The sequence below is a fragment of the Nannobrachium achirus genome, assembly GCF_963921795.1.
Source record: "Nannobrachium achirus genome assembly, chromosome: 10".
NCBI classification, from domain to species: domain Eukaryota; kingdom Metazoa; phylum Chordata; class Actinopteri; order Myctophiformes; family Myctophidae; genus Nannobrachium; species Nannobrachium achirus.
In genome coordinates, this window is record NC_137819.1 from 42,529,191 (window position 1) to 42,546,887 (window position 17,697).

Genomic DNA, 17,697 nt, shown 5'->3' on the forward strand with positions numbered 1-17,697 from the left:
TAGACATACAAGGGCTCAATGACAGCATGCTTCCCATTGTCCTATCACTCCCCTGCACCTCACACACTGTATCCTGTGATGCTTCCTGCTGGCCAGGAGAGACAGACAGACAGACAGACAGACAGACAGACAGACAGACAGACAGACAGACAGACAGACAAACAGCGATTGATATATTGATTGAATGCTTTATCAACATTTTGCTAAATAAAAATAAAAATACAGAGGTACAGTTGCTGATAATGCGAAAAGGATAACACAAAAAGTCTTGAGGGTAATGTTTCCATTGTGGTCCTGTGTATTTAATTCATCAAGACATAAAGACATACAATAATATACAAGAAATTATAAGTTCTAGGAATATTAAAAGTAAAAATCTACAGAAAAAAACAATGGTGGGGTCGTTGACTCGTTTCTTTTGCCAAGCTAGAAGACCTGTTAGCGGGGCAGTTAAGGAGAACAATACTTCAGTTCTGGAAAGAAGCACCAAAATTTGACAGAGTGTACCTCTTGGGTCATTCTTTAGAAAAATCACATTAGACACTTAATTTTCAAAATGGCCGCCAGTTTTAAAGATGGCCGCCTTTTCGGATATGTTTTACAGTACGCCAGCCAGTTAATATCGAATTTTCATAATATTAGAGTTGTTTTGTAGGTTTTAAAACATCCTGAGTTCATTTATTACACTTTTAAAGCAGCCAGAATAACCTTTCTGACTTTTGGTTGGGGTCTTTCCTCACCTGGGACCCCCCAGACAGACCCCTGAGTCTATTTCAGTAATCGCTCTGCTCCTGCTCCAGAACAATGTTAAATTAGATCTGCAGTATGCTCTGAAATCAAAAATGACTAGTAGCAAATAACAGAGGTCTTCCACGGGGGGTCCGGGACCCCTGGGGGGGGGGGGGGGGGGTCCTCAGAGCTACTACAGGGGGCCTGCCAAATCTCGATGAGATCTTTTATTTTTTTATTTGAAACTTCGAATGTTTTTATGTATCCTGGTTTTATGTATTGTACTTTGATGGTTTATTAGTATTCTCAGTATTATTTATAATGTTTTTGTGTTAAACAGTTATGGTTGACAGCTGTTACTGCAGGGATTGCAATAATGAAGGTATTGCAACATTTCGCAGAACAACATTTCCACTTATTGCACTGCACTCACACTGACCACACACACACACACACACACACACACACACACACACACACACACACACACACACACACACACACACACACACACACACACACACACACACACACACACACACACACACACCTTTGTTATTGTCACCCCAAAACCCTCACCTTATCCTCTTATAGAGCCCATGGTCAATTACGCCCAAAGAGAGTCACTACAATACAGTAATTTCAGACATGCAGGATATATTCGTCTTCATCATCATCATCTTCAATGTCCAATCTAATAGTGTTGACACAGTCTCCACCATAGCATAGAGTGAAAGGCCGGTTATTTGAGCAGCTACACCGTCCCTTACAACCTGCTTTGCAGACACATTTGATGAGCTCAAGTACTGCCTTTGGAGCAGGGAGAGCAAGAAACCTGACTGGAATATACCCTCCACTCTCTGAATTCCATCTATTTTCTTTGATTGGTGGAAGCACAGGGCAATTTGTCAGGTCTGATTTATCCTGCATTGTGACAGAGTTGGCACGGAGGTAATGTGGTAGCAGTGCAGCATGAGTTGGAGGTAGCATCTCACCTCCAAGTTCTTTGACAGAAATAGTTCCCATCTGAGTAATCCCAGGGTTGTTGGACCTTTTGAACTGTAAATATGGCATGCAAAATGTTCCGACTGCAATGTTGATGGAAGCTCACCATTTATAAGCTCAGGAGGAATGGCCAATGACCTTGCCAAGGTCCTTGAAGCAGTTAATGGCTTGGTCATCATCATCATCATCAAGTAGGCATTGACCCATGTCTTTTTGGTGATTCCAACAAATGTTCTTCCCCAGTCAGCACCTGAAAAACTATGTACGCAAAGGAACCCTTGACATTTGAAACATCCAATAACTTGAACTCACTCGAATATATCAATTTCCTTTTTTTGTACCGGAGGCAAGGACTTGATAAGGAATCTGGGTATCAGCCTCTTCATGTGTTTGCACTTCCTCAAAATCATGTCCCTTGATGAAGGTATCGTATTATGATGCCTACTTTGTTATACCTGACAAATTGCCCTGAGCTTCCATCAATTGAAAAAAAAAATAGATGGAATTCAGAGAGTGGAAGGTATGTTCCCGTCAGGTTTCTTGCCCTCACTGCTGCAAAGGCAGTACTTGAGGGACGGTGCAGCTGCTCGAACAATAACCTGCCTTGCACTCTCCTCCCTGCAAATGCTATAGTGGAAACTGTCAACACTATTAGGGAGGACATGTATAGTAGTGAATTTCTTTGGGTACAATTGACCGTGAGCTCTTTAAAGGACAACTTTAGTTTTTTACATCAAGGGTTCATATTTTAGATTGTAATTAAAGAATATAAAAGATGAGTGTTAAAATGATTTCATTTACTTTTTTCTATTGTTTTAGAGATTATTATTTCAGTGGTTGGGGGCATGCGTACAAGTGGCTAAATATGTCATTTTACACAGAATAAGCCCATTTCCAAGATACAACGCAACCTTTCATGGTTGGATGTGACTTATGGGGGCTAGAAGTGTTACTGTAAACAGCAATAAAGAAACTGCTGGCTTATTGTGTCTAAAAAGACATATTTAGCCACTTGTACGCATGCCCCCATGCGTACGCATGCCCCACATTTTAGCACGGTAAACGCGATAAAACAATAGAACGAAGCAAATGAAAACATTTGAACACTCACTTTTTCTTTTCTCTAATTACAATCTAAAATATGAACCCTTGTTGTAAGAGGATAGGGTGCGGGTTTTGGGGTGACGATAACAAAGAGGTGTGTGTGTTGTGTTGTGTTGTGTTGTCAGTGTGAGTGCAGTGCAATAAATGGTTAGATAATAAATGTTAGACTGCACGCCCAAAGTGAGAAGTTGCAATACCTTAATTCTTGCAATCCCTGCAGTAACACCTGTGAACCTGTCTGTCTAACACAAAAATGTTATAAATAATACTGAGAATAGTAATAAAAACTGTTTCAAATGTAAAAATAAAAAAAATAAAACTTCCCCATCAAGATTCGGCAGGCCCCCTGTAGTAAATCTGAGGACCCCCTAGGGGTCCCGGACCCCCTGTGGAAGACTCCTGGGTATTTGCTACTACTCATTTTGCTTTCAGAGCCCAGTTACAACAACTTTAATGCTTCAGTTATGATCTAATTTAACATTGCTCTGGAGCAGGAGCAAAGCGATTACTGAGATAGGCTCAGGGGTCTGTTTGGAGGATCCCAGGTGAGGAAAGACCCCAACCAAAAGTCAGAAAGGTTATTCTGGCTGCTTTAAAAGTGTAATAAATGAACTCAGGATGTTTTAAAACCTACAAAACAACTCTAATATTATGAAAATCGTACATTAACTGGCTGGCGTACTGTTCAGAGGCAGCCATCTTGGAAACATGGCAGCCATTTTGATTTTTCAGTGTCTAACGTGTTTTATCATAGGAACAACCCCTAAGGAGTACTTGTGAAAAGTTTTAGGTTTCTTTCCACTTGTGAAGTATTATAGTGCAAAAATGCATTTATCTGCCCCGCTATGTCTAGGTCCAGTTGCAAATTGCAGACAGGTGCTCTTTTATGGCGGTTTTGAATGAGTGCAGGGAGTCACACTTGTTGATGGCTTGTGTTAGGTAGGGCACATTTTGGTGGCATAATAATAGAATTAATTCATCCCCATGTTTGTGCCGAATCTGGGGCGAATGAGATCAGTGGAACTCCCTGTGGTATATTGGGCATTTCTCGAGTGGGAGAGGGAGAGTGAAGGAGTTAGAGAAAAGAGAGGGAGAGTGAAGGAGTTAGAGAGAAGAAGAGAGGACCAGATGAGATGAAAAGCTGTTGGTAAGGAGAGACAGAGAGTTGCAGAGGGAAAATAGACTCTTCACCACAGAAACTCTCTGTGTGAATCTTGTCACAGTACAAGTAAATGAGCTATTGCACTGCTATTACACATCGTTGCAGTTACAGCATATATATATATATATATATATATATATATATATATATATATATATATATATATATATATATATATATATATATATATATATATATATATATTCTTTTTTTTTTTCTTTTTTCTTTTTTTTCTTCTCATAAGTGAATACCCTAGTCTGTCACACAAGGCATTGTGACACTGTGGTACTGATGTGATGCGTTTTGAGCTTGTATATCTTTTTGATATACTGCACATATGAATACCAAAAACACTTCCATACAGAACGCAGGGCTTGACATTAACTTTTTGTGGCCCGTTTTGTGGAATTTCCAATTCACTTCCGGGCACAAACGTCACTTGTCCGGATAGAAATCTGACATTTCCTTCTTAAATGCATGCATAGGAGTTAGACATTAAAATAGAATGAATAACAAAAGGACTGCTGACGACCCCCTTGCTACCTCCACTCCATAGTATGGGCAGTCCATAGTCTGCATATAGAGCACAAAGCTGCGTCACAGAAAAAGTGAAACCAAGAGCCACTTGTCCAATGGAGAAGTACATTTTTATTGAACTTGTCTGGAAGGAATTATTACTTGTCCCGGACAACAGGACAAGCCTTAATGTCAAGCCCTGTAGAATGGAAACAGGCAATGGAACAGACCTAATACATTTTTGGGTGGGTAGATCTTGTCAAGCTGGTCATTTTAAAAGTAGATCTCAAGAAAAGAAAAACACCCAGTGTGAATTGAGCGATGCCTTTTATTACAGTAATTTTATTAAGCGTGCCGCGAAGCTTGGCCAAGCGCGGGACGGGCCGAGACGGACATACATACAGACAAAGTGTGGGCACCGCCCCTGTGATAGTAGATATTAGAAACCAGTAAGACTCCCTGATCGGGAGATAAGCGACCGTACATGCAAAATAATAATTTTACCAAAAACACATTGGAGTATACTGTACATTTAGGGCTACGCTAATGTTCTGCACATTTTAAAACAATGGTAGGCCTAATGTATGTCTAGCTGCATTAACTACTGAGCCACTTAACCCCCCAAAAAAGGATCCTCATTACCACAACCACAACCCCATATTATACATATATATGTTACCGGATGTTTGGGTAACTCAGGACGTTCTATGTAAGAGCGCTTGTTTTGTCGTTCACCACACACCAATCACCACCAGGTGGCGACGACAGCCATTCACTAGTGAAGGCGCTGACGTCACTCGTTTGCGACTCTATTTGCGACTTTATTTACTAGCCTAGCCTAGCCTAGCCTAGCTTAGCCATTAGCTCCATTGTAGTCACTTGGACAGGGCGTTTATCGTGGGCTTGCCCAGGCCTTACGGCCTGGGCATAAATATAACGATTGCATTCACCACGGCTTCGTAACTCGCGCGGCGCTCCGCCGGCCGCGCGGCCCTGGCCCGCTCTTCGCGGCCACTCGCACCTGCGGTGCTCGGGGGCGAAGAGCAGGACCAAGGTCCGCTGGCCTGCGCGCCGCTTGCAATGTCGTGGACAATCGAGCGGCTCCGTTCCGCCCCGTGCTGCACGACGAGTGCTCCGTTTCTCGACCGTCCTGTTTCTCTAACAAACCGTGACATATATATTACATATATATTACACGCACGCGCACCTGGGGGGAAAACTGGAGGAAACTGGTTACAGAAAGATAAAATAAAAGAGAAGTGACCAAGTTACAGTGGTCAATTTTATCATCAACTTTATGTTGAAATCTTTGGACCAGTAGATCATATCTCACACTAAGTGTGCATGAGTCCATATGCAGAAACAAGATACATAGAAGGAAGCATAAGGTGAGCCTGAAAAGGAAGGCTGTTTGGAGTCATTATTATAATCATCACATAGCTTATAAACAATCCATATTTGCACCTGACGGCCCATAGAACATAATAGGCTCCATGGACAAGTGCATTCACGATAATAACAAAAACTTACCCCAGTCCCCTTTAAATACTATTTATCTCTCTCTTCTTTCTCTCTCTCTCTCTCTCTCTCTCTCTCTCTCTCTCTCTCTCTCTCTCTCTCACACACACACACACACACACACACACACACACACACACACACACACACACACACACACACACACACACACACACACACACACACACATTAAAATCTGGGAGCAGACCAGTACGATCACAGTCTTTATACTGTCGGCCCGGGGGTAATAGAACCGTCAACTTTCCGGCAACAAGACAGTGCAGTCTCTAACCTAGGGGTTCTCAACCTTTTCAGGCCGCGACCCCCCAAATAATCTGAACTGGGGACGCCCCCACTGTGACAAGCACATGGAATTGTAGGAGTTGAGGCATTATATGCGAAAATAGCAGATCTAAAAAATAGCAGATCCAAAAAATTGCCAATCTACAAGCCTCGCAACGCAAGGTGTTATGAGCTTGTATTCGTCTATTTTCATAATTATAATTATTATATTCTTTGACAAATTGGCCAATATTTGACCAATTCTTTTAGTAGTCTGTTGATTACTTTTGATGCAGTAATGACCTTTTTTATAATTTTTGTAGGTATTAGGTAAAAGTCCTTAAATTGTCACTTTACTCTACTGTCATCTGAGGACCCCCCAAATCATGTGGGGACCCCCCAGGGGGTCCCGACGCACAGGTTGAGAACCACTGCTCTAACCTTTAAGGCCACCGTGTGTGTGTGTGTGTGTGTGTGTGTGTGTGTGTGTGTGTGTGTGTGTGTGTGTGTGTGTGTGTGTGTGTGTGTGTGTGTGTGTTGTGTGTGTGTGTGTGTGTGTGTGTGTGTGCGTGCGTCAGTGTCACTGTTCCCAGTGGGAGCAGCTAGCTTATCGGCAGTGCACTGGACAGGAAAGGGTGTGTCCCTCAGATTTGGGATGTTTGTGCGATGTGTGATGATGACGGAGAGGGTTGTTGTGATTTTCTATATTCAGGGCAGAACGTGTTGCTCTCAAAGAGGCACAATTTATGTGCTCGCCGGTTCCGCTCAGAATGGACGTTTGAACCAAGGGAGCTTTTCTTTAGTCATGCTGTTACTGTGTTGAAAGCAGCTACAGTTAGGGATGGGACGATAAGCGATATTATCGTTTAGCGTGATAAAAAAACACTCACGATAATTGTATCGTGGAGATTACATTTATCGTGATATCGTCCTCCGTCGTGCACATGGATCAATTCACCTTTTATTTGCCGAGCTGCATATCCGGTACCACTTAAACGCTCTATTTGTAAAATGTAATTATAATATATGTACTTGATACAGTCTTTTCTTCACTCTCTACCAAATCTCTTTGTCAAAAAATTGCTGATCTACAAGCTCGCCGTGGACCCCCATTTGGCCGTGGACCCCCATTTGGCCTTGGACCCCCATTTGGCCGTGGACCCCCCCATCTGAAAATCATCTCATATAAGCATTGTGGTCCCAAAATAAACTAGAAGCAGTGCTCTTCCGAGCACAGGTCTCCACCAGGCCGTGTGTCCTGGTGGTGCTACTGTATAATAGGCCAATGTAAAAAGGGTGGCATATGTTCTTCACCATAGATCTTTCATGGAAATCGGACGCTGCATGCATGATTTGAAGCATTGTGTTCCAAAAATGTGTTTTGCTAAAGTCTACCTGCTGGTGGCGCTATAACAGGCCAATGTGAAAAAAGGTAGCATTTGTTCCTTGACCTAGTGGGAATTTCTGTGGCAAATTTCACAGTAATCGCAAGCTGCGTTGATGATTTGAAGCATTTTGTTCAAAAACGGAGCAATCCTGCAAACTTTGGAAGCTAATATTAGCCAATCAGGATGGAATATGAAATATCAGACGGATCGGACTTGATCACATGACTATAGAGATGCTGTGTACCGATTTGCGTGATTTTTGCATACAATCTCAAGGAGTAATATCCAAAAATGTGTTTTACATAAGTCGGCCCAAATGTGGCGCTATAAAAGGCTGATGTGAAAAATGCAGGGCAAAGGTTTATCCTTAGCCTCTAGGGAGTGCGCTTACAAAGTTTGAAACTGATCGGTGGAGTTATAGGTAAAACCACAAATCGGCCTGTTTTAGCGCCACCATGAGGCTGATTTAAAAGAAATTAAGTGGCATTTCTTCCTCGGCCTAGTGGGAACGTATGTGCGCGATTTCATGATAATTGCACTTTGCGTTTGGGATTTGAGGCATTTTGTTCAAAACGGCTCAATCCTACAAACTTTGGAAGCCAATCTTAGCCAATCAGGATGGAATATGCAAAATCGGACAGATCCGTGTCGATCACATGACTGTCGAGATACTGCCTACCGATTTGTAGGATTTTTGGACAAAATCTGTAAGAGTAGTGCACAGAAATGTGTCTTGCGAACATCGGCCACTAGGTGGCGCTAGAAAAAGCCCATTTGAAAAATTTAGGGCAGAGGTTCTAGATTGGCATCCAGGGAATGTGTGTGCTCACTTTGGCAGCGACCGGGCCAACGGTGACTGTGATTAGCTGCACACAAACTGCGAGGACGCACGCACTGACACACGGACGGACGGACACACGGACGGACGGAGGGGAAAACATACTCTCCCCCAAGCCTTCGGCTGGTGGAGACAACAAACTGTCTCTGTGATATTGTCGGGAGGTGACTCTGTATCGTTCACGGTAGTCTCTAGTCAGTCACTCATACTTGATAGTTGATACAGTCTGTTTCTGGTTTCTAATTCGGCGGCAGTAACATTCACGTTTTCTCACCGTCAGTTGATTCTTAATGTCCATATGAGTCAAGCCACCAGGATCATGTGTTTGTTTTTAGAACACTGTTCTTATTTGACGCAATATAAAGAAAGTCTGTGGCAATTCAGAATGGGGGGGGGGGGGGGGGGGGTGTAGGTAGTATGCGTAAATTACATCAGACTTCAGTGTTCTATAGACTTTTGAAGCAAGATACCTTTTTTATCAGGCTGTGTTGAAAGCAGCTACATCTTGATAATGTGACTTGGGTGTGAATGTTGGCACCTCCACTTTGTGGCTCCAGCCTGTTATCCTCTTCTGTATCATTTTAGATGTGGCTGTGTGTGTATAACACCAAGCAACAGGTTTATGCAACAAGTTTAACATTATCTGACTTCCCTCACCCACAATTTCTGATATGAACGATAAAGCCAACACGTTTAGCAGCACTAACAATAGAAAATGACACTGATCATCTCCTGCTACTGTACATCATCACTTAAGATAGGGGTCTTCAACGTTTTCAGGCCTAGGACCCCTTAACTGAGAAAGAGATGAAGCAGGGACCCCCCTCTGCATATTGTACATTACTCTTGGTCTGCTCTTTTTGACCTCTACACCAAACCTCTAAAGTTCTCCTCAGAATAGGGATGCCAGGGTTCAAAGTTTTTAATTGGAAATAATTATCCTATCACACAAACATTTGGTGGCCCCCCTGTAGTTACTTTAAGGACCCCCTAGGGGTCCCGGACCCCCTGTTGAAGACCCTTGACTTAAGACTCATGCCATCTGGATGAAGTTACGAAACTTTAATTTATCTAAAAAAAAATAGATTCTAAAGAGACCTACGATAAAGAACAACAACAATAATAAAAGAAAAACAGATAGTTCATTATTTAAACATTTAAATGTACGCATTTTGTCAGGTGTTCATTATTGGGCAAAAACAGATCACAGAAACATGTAGGGAGAAGATTCTGTAACTGTTTAAGATACTGTTAAGGGTGCAACCAACAGACAGAAGAGGAAATCTGCTGCTTCGTGTTGAGACATCATGATTTTGCCATTTTAGCAACTGTTGTGCCAGTTTGGTGACGGAACAACAAAGACAAGAAGAAAGGAAGCACTTGTAATGGAGGTGTTTCTACACGCACCTTGACACAAAAATATAATTTTCGATATCAGACCTGTCACTTGACACTTTAACTTTTAGCCGTGAAAACAGCAGGGCTCAGAACGCGTCGTAATGTGACACATTGTGAGCTTAAACATATCAGCTATTTTCACTGTTCTAAAATGTAAAATAATTACATAAAGGGACCGGTTTTGTTTCCACAATGTTTCCATACGCCATCGAGGCCCATAAACTGTATAATGTATGAAGGTGAAAATAGGCTGTAATGTAGCTGTGTTTTCCCTTCTTACAGAAGTGACAGATATACTGTAGATTGCACATACAGTCTGTGTGTGTGTGTGTGTGTGTGTGTGTGTGTGTGTGTGTTTGTGTGTGTGTGCGCGTGCGTGCATGCATGCATGTGTGTGTGCATGCGTGCGTGCGTATCTCAAGCTTGCCTAATTGCTTTCAAACGGCACAAGGATACCGCTCTGATGTCTGGTGGAAAACTCATATGTCCAAAACTGTTACTTTTCAGGATTCTAATCCAAAAGCGTCAAAAGCAGCAAATCTGCAAGCTCGAAACGGATGCTTCATGCTGTGTTTCGAGCTTGGAGATCTGCTACTTTTGACACTTTCAGGTGACGTCGCATGGTATGATCAAATAGGGCGTTCATTTTACTAAAGAAACACAAAGATATATGCAGATAAGAGGTTTCTGCCGCTGACAACAACGATATACACTTGCATAATTACTCCTTATTTAGTCTCTCAGAAGCAGCTGGCTTCTCTGGGAAACACACGCACATACACACACACACACGCACACGCGCACGCACGCACGCACGCACGCACGCACGCACGCACGCACACACACACACACACACACACACACACACACACACTCTCCTATAGATACTGGCTCATTATGGACAACAGGCCTGATATGCTGCTGTGTTCATCTTTAGACAAGACAAAAGCTAGAAGAAAGCTTCAGCACTGACACTCACTGTGGCTTTGAAACAGGAAAGTACATAAACCACTGGGCTAAAAGTGTCGGCCCGACGGGCCCAGACGATTGTACCTTGCAAAAACTGACACGTTTATATCTCAAATGCCCGCCTCCCCTAACTAGTATATAATAGTACATTTGTGTCCATAATTGTGTGTGGAGAAAAAGAAATACCTAGCAAGTTTAAAAACTCTTCTGTTCATTCTTCTGAAAACTACCCGCAATACAATATGTTTGACATAGGGAGAACACGTTTTACAAATGTGTTGTTCTCCCTATGTAGCTTAAGCTATGGTAGCTACTTTGCCTATAGCACTAGCATTTCTATACAGAGTGGTAGCCTATGGGGAAATCTCTCTATTTCTACGTGTCATTATTTCGACTACCAGCGTCGGCAGGTTAGCTACTCACCAGCGTCAGGGTTACTGAGGGGGTTAGGTTTAGGCATAGAGGTTACCATTCAACAGCGACGGCAGGTTAGCTACTCACCCGCGTCAGCAGGTTAGCATTTCACCAGGTTAACATTCACCCGCGTCAAAATACTGGGACGTACAACGAATGTCATGTCGAAATATCGACACACTCCTGTAGCCTATAGGCTCTGCTGCTAACTAGTTAGCATATACGTTTGTCAGTTTTGTGTCTGGGCAGAACTCATATGGAGTCAACAACGACACCCATCAACGGCCATCACTGGTCCGCCCTTTTCAAGCCGAACCGTGGCCTGGCCATGACTCGTGAGACTCCACCTGCTGCGTTTCCACATAGCAGCCTATAGCAACCCTTATGGCCTCGCACAGCTTTGCACGGCCTACAGCCAAAATCAGTATTTCCATAGGAAAATAGTTCCCCCTCTCAAATCCACAGTTACCCACCTCCATGTTCTGAAGGCCCAGGGCAGGGACTTGCCAGCGGAAACCCAGCATAGGTTCAGCGAATCAGAGTAGGGTTAGGGTAGCCAGCCAAGACATACCGATGTATTTGTCCCGCCCCGCACCACAGATCAATAAGAAGCCACGGTTGGATTCCACTTGCTTTATGTCCCACCTCCCCTTGGAGATAGGAAGCTTTCCAGACTGAGTAGCGGAGTGACAAAACAGATCACGGAACGGAGCAAACAGGATGGCACCCAGGCTAGCTTGATACCACCCTAAACTAAGCATAATTAAGTCAGTACTGGAGATACGGCATAGATTTCTACATAGAGAGGGCAATTCGTTCAACATAAGATGCTGCATTCAAGTTCAGGAGAGTTTGGACAAGGCAATTCTCTTGAATGCTGCCTTCGGGTATGTTATGGAAAGGGGGCATTTGTGTTTCTTTTACCATAGTAAAAACTGCATTCATGGTCTGGAGAGGGCTCTTTTTACAGATGGGTTGAAGGGCAGGGGCTCAAGCCCCCTTTGATGTCTGAGTGCACATGCCTGTCCCCAAGCTTAGGTCTGGCTCTGTCTCTAAAGTGTACACTGGTGCCGGGAAATCCTTTCATAACTATTTACTGTGTTAGATTGTGGAAAAGCATTGTTTACTCTTTAACTGAAAAGAGCAGCTCTGTGTTCGGCCTGTGTGTACATTATATCTCCACATTCAGTATGTGAGTGCTTGTGTCTCTTGTTTGCTTCTTATGGCTTTTCTGTACATATCGTCTCTGTTCATATTATAGTTATATTGTAGGCCTATGGCTCTGGTTAGGACGAATGCAAGTACGCTCGACCCAAAACACGCTCGCCCCGGGTCAAATCCGTTGACCTCAGTAAAACTATACCTAAGCCTAACCTCATTCCTAAACGTAACCTCAGTAAAACTATGCCTAAACCTAACCTCATTCCTAAACATAACCTCAGTAAAACTATGCCTAACCTATCCTCATTTCTAAACTTAACTTCAGTAAAACTATGCCAAACCTAACTTCATTTCTAAACTCAGCCTCAGTAAAACTATGACTAACCCTAACCTTATTCCTAAACAACGACGAATACAAGAATGGGGGCAAGCGTTCCGGTTACCGTTAGGAGCAGCTGGTTCTGGAATGAATGCAGAACCTTAACACATACGTCAAAGAAGACATGAGGGAGAGAGAGAGAGAGAGAGAGAGAGAGAGAGAGGAAGAAAGGACTTGGTCAACAGGAACATTATGGAGAACAATGACTGTAGGGCCTACAATCTACAAACAGTCCCCTGTACTGTACACGCTCGTGCGTGTGTGTGTGTGTGTGTGTGTGTGTGTGTGTGTGTGTGTGTGTGTGTGTGTGTGTGTGTGTGTGTGTGTGTGCGCGCGTGTGCGTGCGTGCGTGCCCACGTGCGTGTGTGTTCTTTCCTTGTGAGGACGGGGTGATGGTGAGAGTGAGGAGTCAGGACGCTTGCGCTCTAAGGGTGGGCTACTTCAGATTCAGGGTTAAGTCACTTCGTTGCACAATGGTGTTGCATGACGTAAATAGCATATCTACAAGATCACAGCACGTCACATTCATGACGCGTTGTGAGCTTGTAGTTCTGCTATTTCCTCAGCACACAACTTTAGTCAATGCATGGTCATCAAAAGGAGGAACAGTTGAAAGGATGGCTGGTTTTAGCATCATGATGTCTGTATGTGGTCATCATCTGCCCTTCACAGGAAAGTTGAGAAAGACCAGGAGATGTAGATAAAAAGAAATGGACCTGTTACCCCCCCCCCCCCCCCCCTCTTCTTTCCAGTGTTATCAGAGAGAGAGGAAGAGGGAGAGAGAGACAGTGACAGCGACAGTGAGAAAGGGACAGTGAATTTATACTTTAGAAGCGAAGCGTGCCGGTGTTGTGCCACACAAAAATAGCCGATCTAGCACCTTTGATAGCTTGAAGATCGGCTCATTTTGGCACACAACAAAAGTACTGTAAATCAAGCCCTTGACAGTTATTGTTGGAGTAGAGGGGTGTAGGCAGAGAGCAATGCATGCCAGAGGAGGAAAACAGCACAGAGAGGAAGGTGTGTGTGTGTGTGTGTGTGTGTGTGTGTGTGTGTGTGTGTGTGTGTGTGTGTGTGTGTGTGTGTGTGTGTGTGGTGTGTGTGGATTCATTCTGTCCTCAGTTTCCAGGAAAAGGGGGGAGCCATCAGAGGGGTGGACAGGAAACTCTAACAGGGCTAACTTCCTGTGGCTCTCCTGATGGCGGACCAGATAGTGTATGTGTGCGTGCTTGCGTGCGTGCGTGCGTGCGTGCGTGCGTGCGTGCGTGCGTGCGTGCGTGCGTGCGTGCGTGCGTGTGTGTGTGTGTGTGTCCGTGTGCGCAGTGGTGGACATGTTTGCATATCGTCTCTCAACCTCATATGTCCAAAACTGTTAACATTTCAGCATTCAAATTGTAGATCTGCTACTTTTGTTGCTTTTGCGTGACGCTTGCTGTAGTATGACCAAGTAGGGACGTTAAAAGAATTAAATAAAAACTCACAAAAGGTTACAATATGGAGATAAGAGGTTTCTGCCCGACAACAGCGGTATTTATTTTCCCCTGAACGCCCTGCAAAGCCTCAGAATGTTTTGTTGGATTCAGCCCTATAATAGCTTTTGTTGCTTTTGGTTTTGGAGGTAATTTTCAGGGCTTTGGGCTGTGGAGTGGAACAAGGCTTAATGTTTGGTTTGGTTTTGTTTTTGTTTGTGTGGTTAGTTTTGTTTGCACAGGGAGCTGTGAAGAATAAACTTTTCCTCTCTCTCTGTGCGTGCTCATGTTTCCATCTTGCACGTTCTGAGGTGGAAGTCAGTGTTGCTTCCGTGTCTGCTTATTATTGTAACTTTGTTTTTTCTGTAAAGTTGCTTTGTAAATATTGGTGGTTGCGTTTTTCTGGGTCTTGTTTCTAGTTGCGATTTTCGCAACTGTCACCACTGGGTGGCTCCCTTGCTCTCTCTCTCTCTCTCTCTCTCTCTCTTCTCTCTCTCTCCTTGGCCTTAAAAACCTTTTTTGAGGATTTCGGATTTCCAAAACGAAACGAAAGAAATCCAGCAGTGTGCAACCAGCTTTAAACAGATTAGAGCCGCATTCTGCCACTTGCACTTTCAAGAGAACAATTTAAAGAGCAACGTTTCGGTCATGAGACCTTCCTCCTACGGTATATTAAAATTGCCCAGAGGGTGGGTGGACCAACGGCGGTCACAAACGTAACATTTGGACCTGCGAGGCGCACCGATCTGCACCAAACATGGCACAGACACTGTTCAGGGATCTGCCATCACAATAGTCATAACACATGTGACCCCCAGGGGCCACTTGTTAGGGGGCCCTGGAGAGCCACAGGCACACCGTTGATCCAATCCACACAGATCTTGGCACTAACAGTGTTCAGGGGTCTGTCATGACAATAGTCCCACCAGGAGCCACGTATTGCTCCCAGGGGCCACGTCAGGGGTTCCCCAGGGGGCCACAGGCACAGCATTGCTCCGACTCTCACCAAACTTGGCACAAACGCTATTCAGGGGTCTGCAATGAAAATAGTCACACCTTAAAAACACACTCAGTGACCATTGCCCTGATCAGCGCAACATAGGGCTGGATTTAAAGGACTGTAAATCGAGTTATTAGAAAATAGCAGAGCTACAAGCTCACAGCACGTCGTCTTGCGATGCCGATGTATATATAACGTTACAAAATAGTAGATGTACAAGCTTGCAGCGCCGCACAAAGTGATGCGCTGTGAGCTTGTAGATCTGCTGTATTTGAATAGCCAACGTATGAATGGATAAAGTCAACTCTGTCTGCTTGTTCCTCTCACAATAGTGGCAACGCTGGTGGAAGTGAGTGTGATGTGATTGTGCCCTGGTGTCCCTACACCGCACCACAACCTGTATTGTGTTGCTTGAGTGTGACTTCCTTCACATTCCTCAGTGCGTGAGTGTGTGTGTTCCGGATCCTACATGTGTTACAGTACAATGATGCACGCACACACATACACACATGCACACACACACACACACACACACACACACACACACACACATGTGTAAATACACATACACATGCAGATACATAGAAATATGCGCACGCACGCACACACACACACACACGCACACACGTGCACGCACGCACGCACGCACACACGCACGCACGCACGCACGCACGCACGCACACACACACACACACACGCACACACACACACACACACACACACACACACACACACACACTCTCTCAAACATTATGCACCAGTAAGACTCCCTAATCGGGAAATAAGCGACCGTCAGGTCGCATACACAAACTTTAGAAGGCAATGGTAGCCAATCAGGAGGGAATATGGGAAATGGGACATATCCATGTTGATGACATACATACTGAGATAATGTGTACCGCTTTGCATAATCTTTGCGCAAAATCTGTTGGAGCAGTGTCCAAAAATGTGTTTTGCAAGAATCGGCCTCATGGTGATGCTAAATGGGACAGATACATGTTGATGACATGACTGTAGACATACTGCGTACAGCTTTGCGTGATTTCAGGGCAAAATCTGTAGGAGCAGTGTCCAATAATGCGTTTTGCAAGAATGGGCCTCATGGTGGCACTAGAAGAGGGCCATGTGAGAAATGAGGGGTGATGGTTGTGGTTTGGCAGCCAAGGAGTGTGTGTGCAAGGTTTGGCATGGATCCCCTATCCAACGGTGGCGTGACGTGACGTGACGTGACGTGACGTGACTGACTGACTGACTGACTGACTGACTGACTGACTGACTGACAGCCGGTGGAGGTTTTGATAGTAACTGCGACCTGACGGTCGCAACTATCACACAGGCTCATGTGGGACATTTCTTTATTCCGACTTTTGATTAATCAATAATGGTCTTTCCTGCCAAGCTTCATGATTTTCGTACCTTTGAATGCTCGCAGCGTGTCCATCGTGCACAATGTGCATCCACATCGCTATATCGGCGTGCATGTAGCGTTCTGTGTTCAATCAGAAAATGCTGCATGTCCAGGTGGCCCCGAGCTGCAAGCGAGCTAGCGTTGTTTTCAATGGAGACGGCTGGCAGGAAGGTGAAAGAGAGAAATGGGCGTTTTCCTGCAAGCTTTAGAATGGGAGTCAATGGAGAATCGGTTTCCGTTTCTGGCCCAGACGGGAAGCACTATGTCCGGGGCACTTCAGCACTATGTTGCAGTGTTAGTTTTTCATATTCATTATAAATATGAAATAAAATTAATATATTGGGAAACTTGTGTTTGGCAAAAAAAAAAAAAATGATATGTATTTGGCCACGGATCCCCATCTCAAAATATTTAATTCCAGGGACCACCCAGAAGCAAAATTTTAGTTACAAATGTTCGCTTAAAAAACACGTATATTCAAAGATTTGCGCACATTTTCAGGACTTTTCAAAAATAGCAGATCTACAAGCTCGCAGCGTGGCACTCGGTGCTGCGCTGTGAGCTTGTATATCTGCTATTTTTCAATAGCTAAAGTATAAAATAATTAAGGCCCCTCCACCTTAAGTTGGGCCCTAGTAACTCAGTCCCACTATTCCCCCCCTTGTGACGCCCCTGGTCTGTCCTGAGACTGGGAGTTTGGGGTTTGATTCCCCTGGCCGGGTCATTCCAAAGACAAAGAAAAATGGGACCCAGTGCCTCCCTGCTTGGCACTCAGCATCAAGTCTTGGATTGGGTTTAAGTCCCTGCGACGTACCCCCATTTGTGCAAGATATGATTAGTTTCTTTGTGTCTTTATTTAGAACCAAGGCACTCACTCCTCATGTCACCCATGTCATCACTTTAACACCAATCTTCATTATCTGGGAAATAAAACAGTATAATTGATTTGCAACCTTA

General features: G+C 44.1%; 1 protein-coding gene across 4 annotated transcripts in view; it reads left to right on the plus strand.

Moving 5' to 3' along the window:
- yrk (Yes-related kinase) overlaps positions 1-17,697 on the plus strand; it is a 57,579-nt gene that overhangs the window by 6,110 nt on the left and 33,772 nt on the right. The window contains exon 1 of one of the 4 annotated variants that reach the window (XM_080735757.1): positions 12,159-12,210. The exons of the other annotated variants lie outside the window; for them this stretch is intronic. The gene's annotated coding sequence lies outside the window, so the exon portion shown is untranslated. Of the gene's footprint in view, positions 1-12,158; positions 12,211-17,697 lie in introns of those variants that run through there. 4 annotated transcript variants of the gene reach the window in all.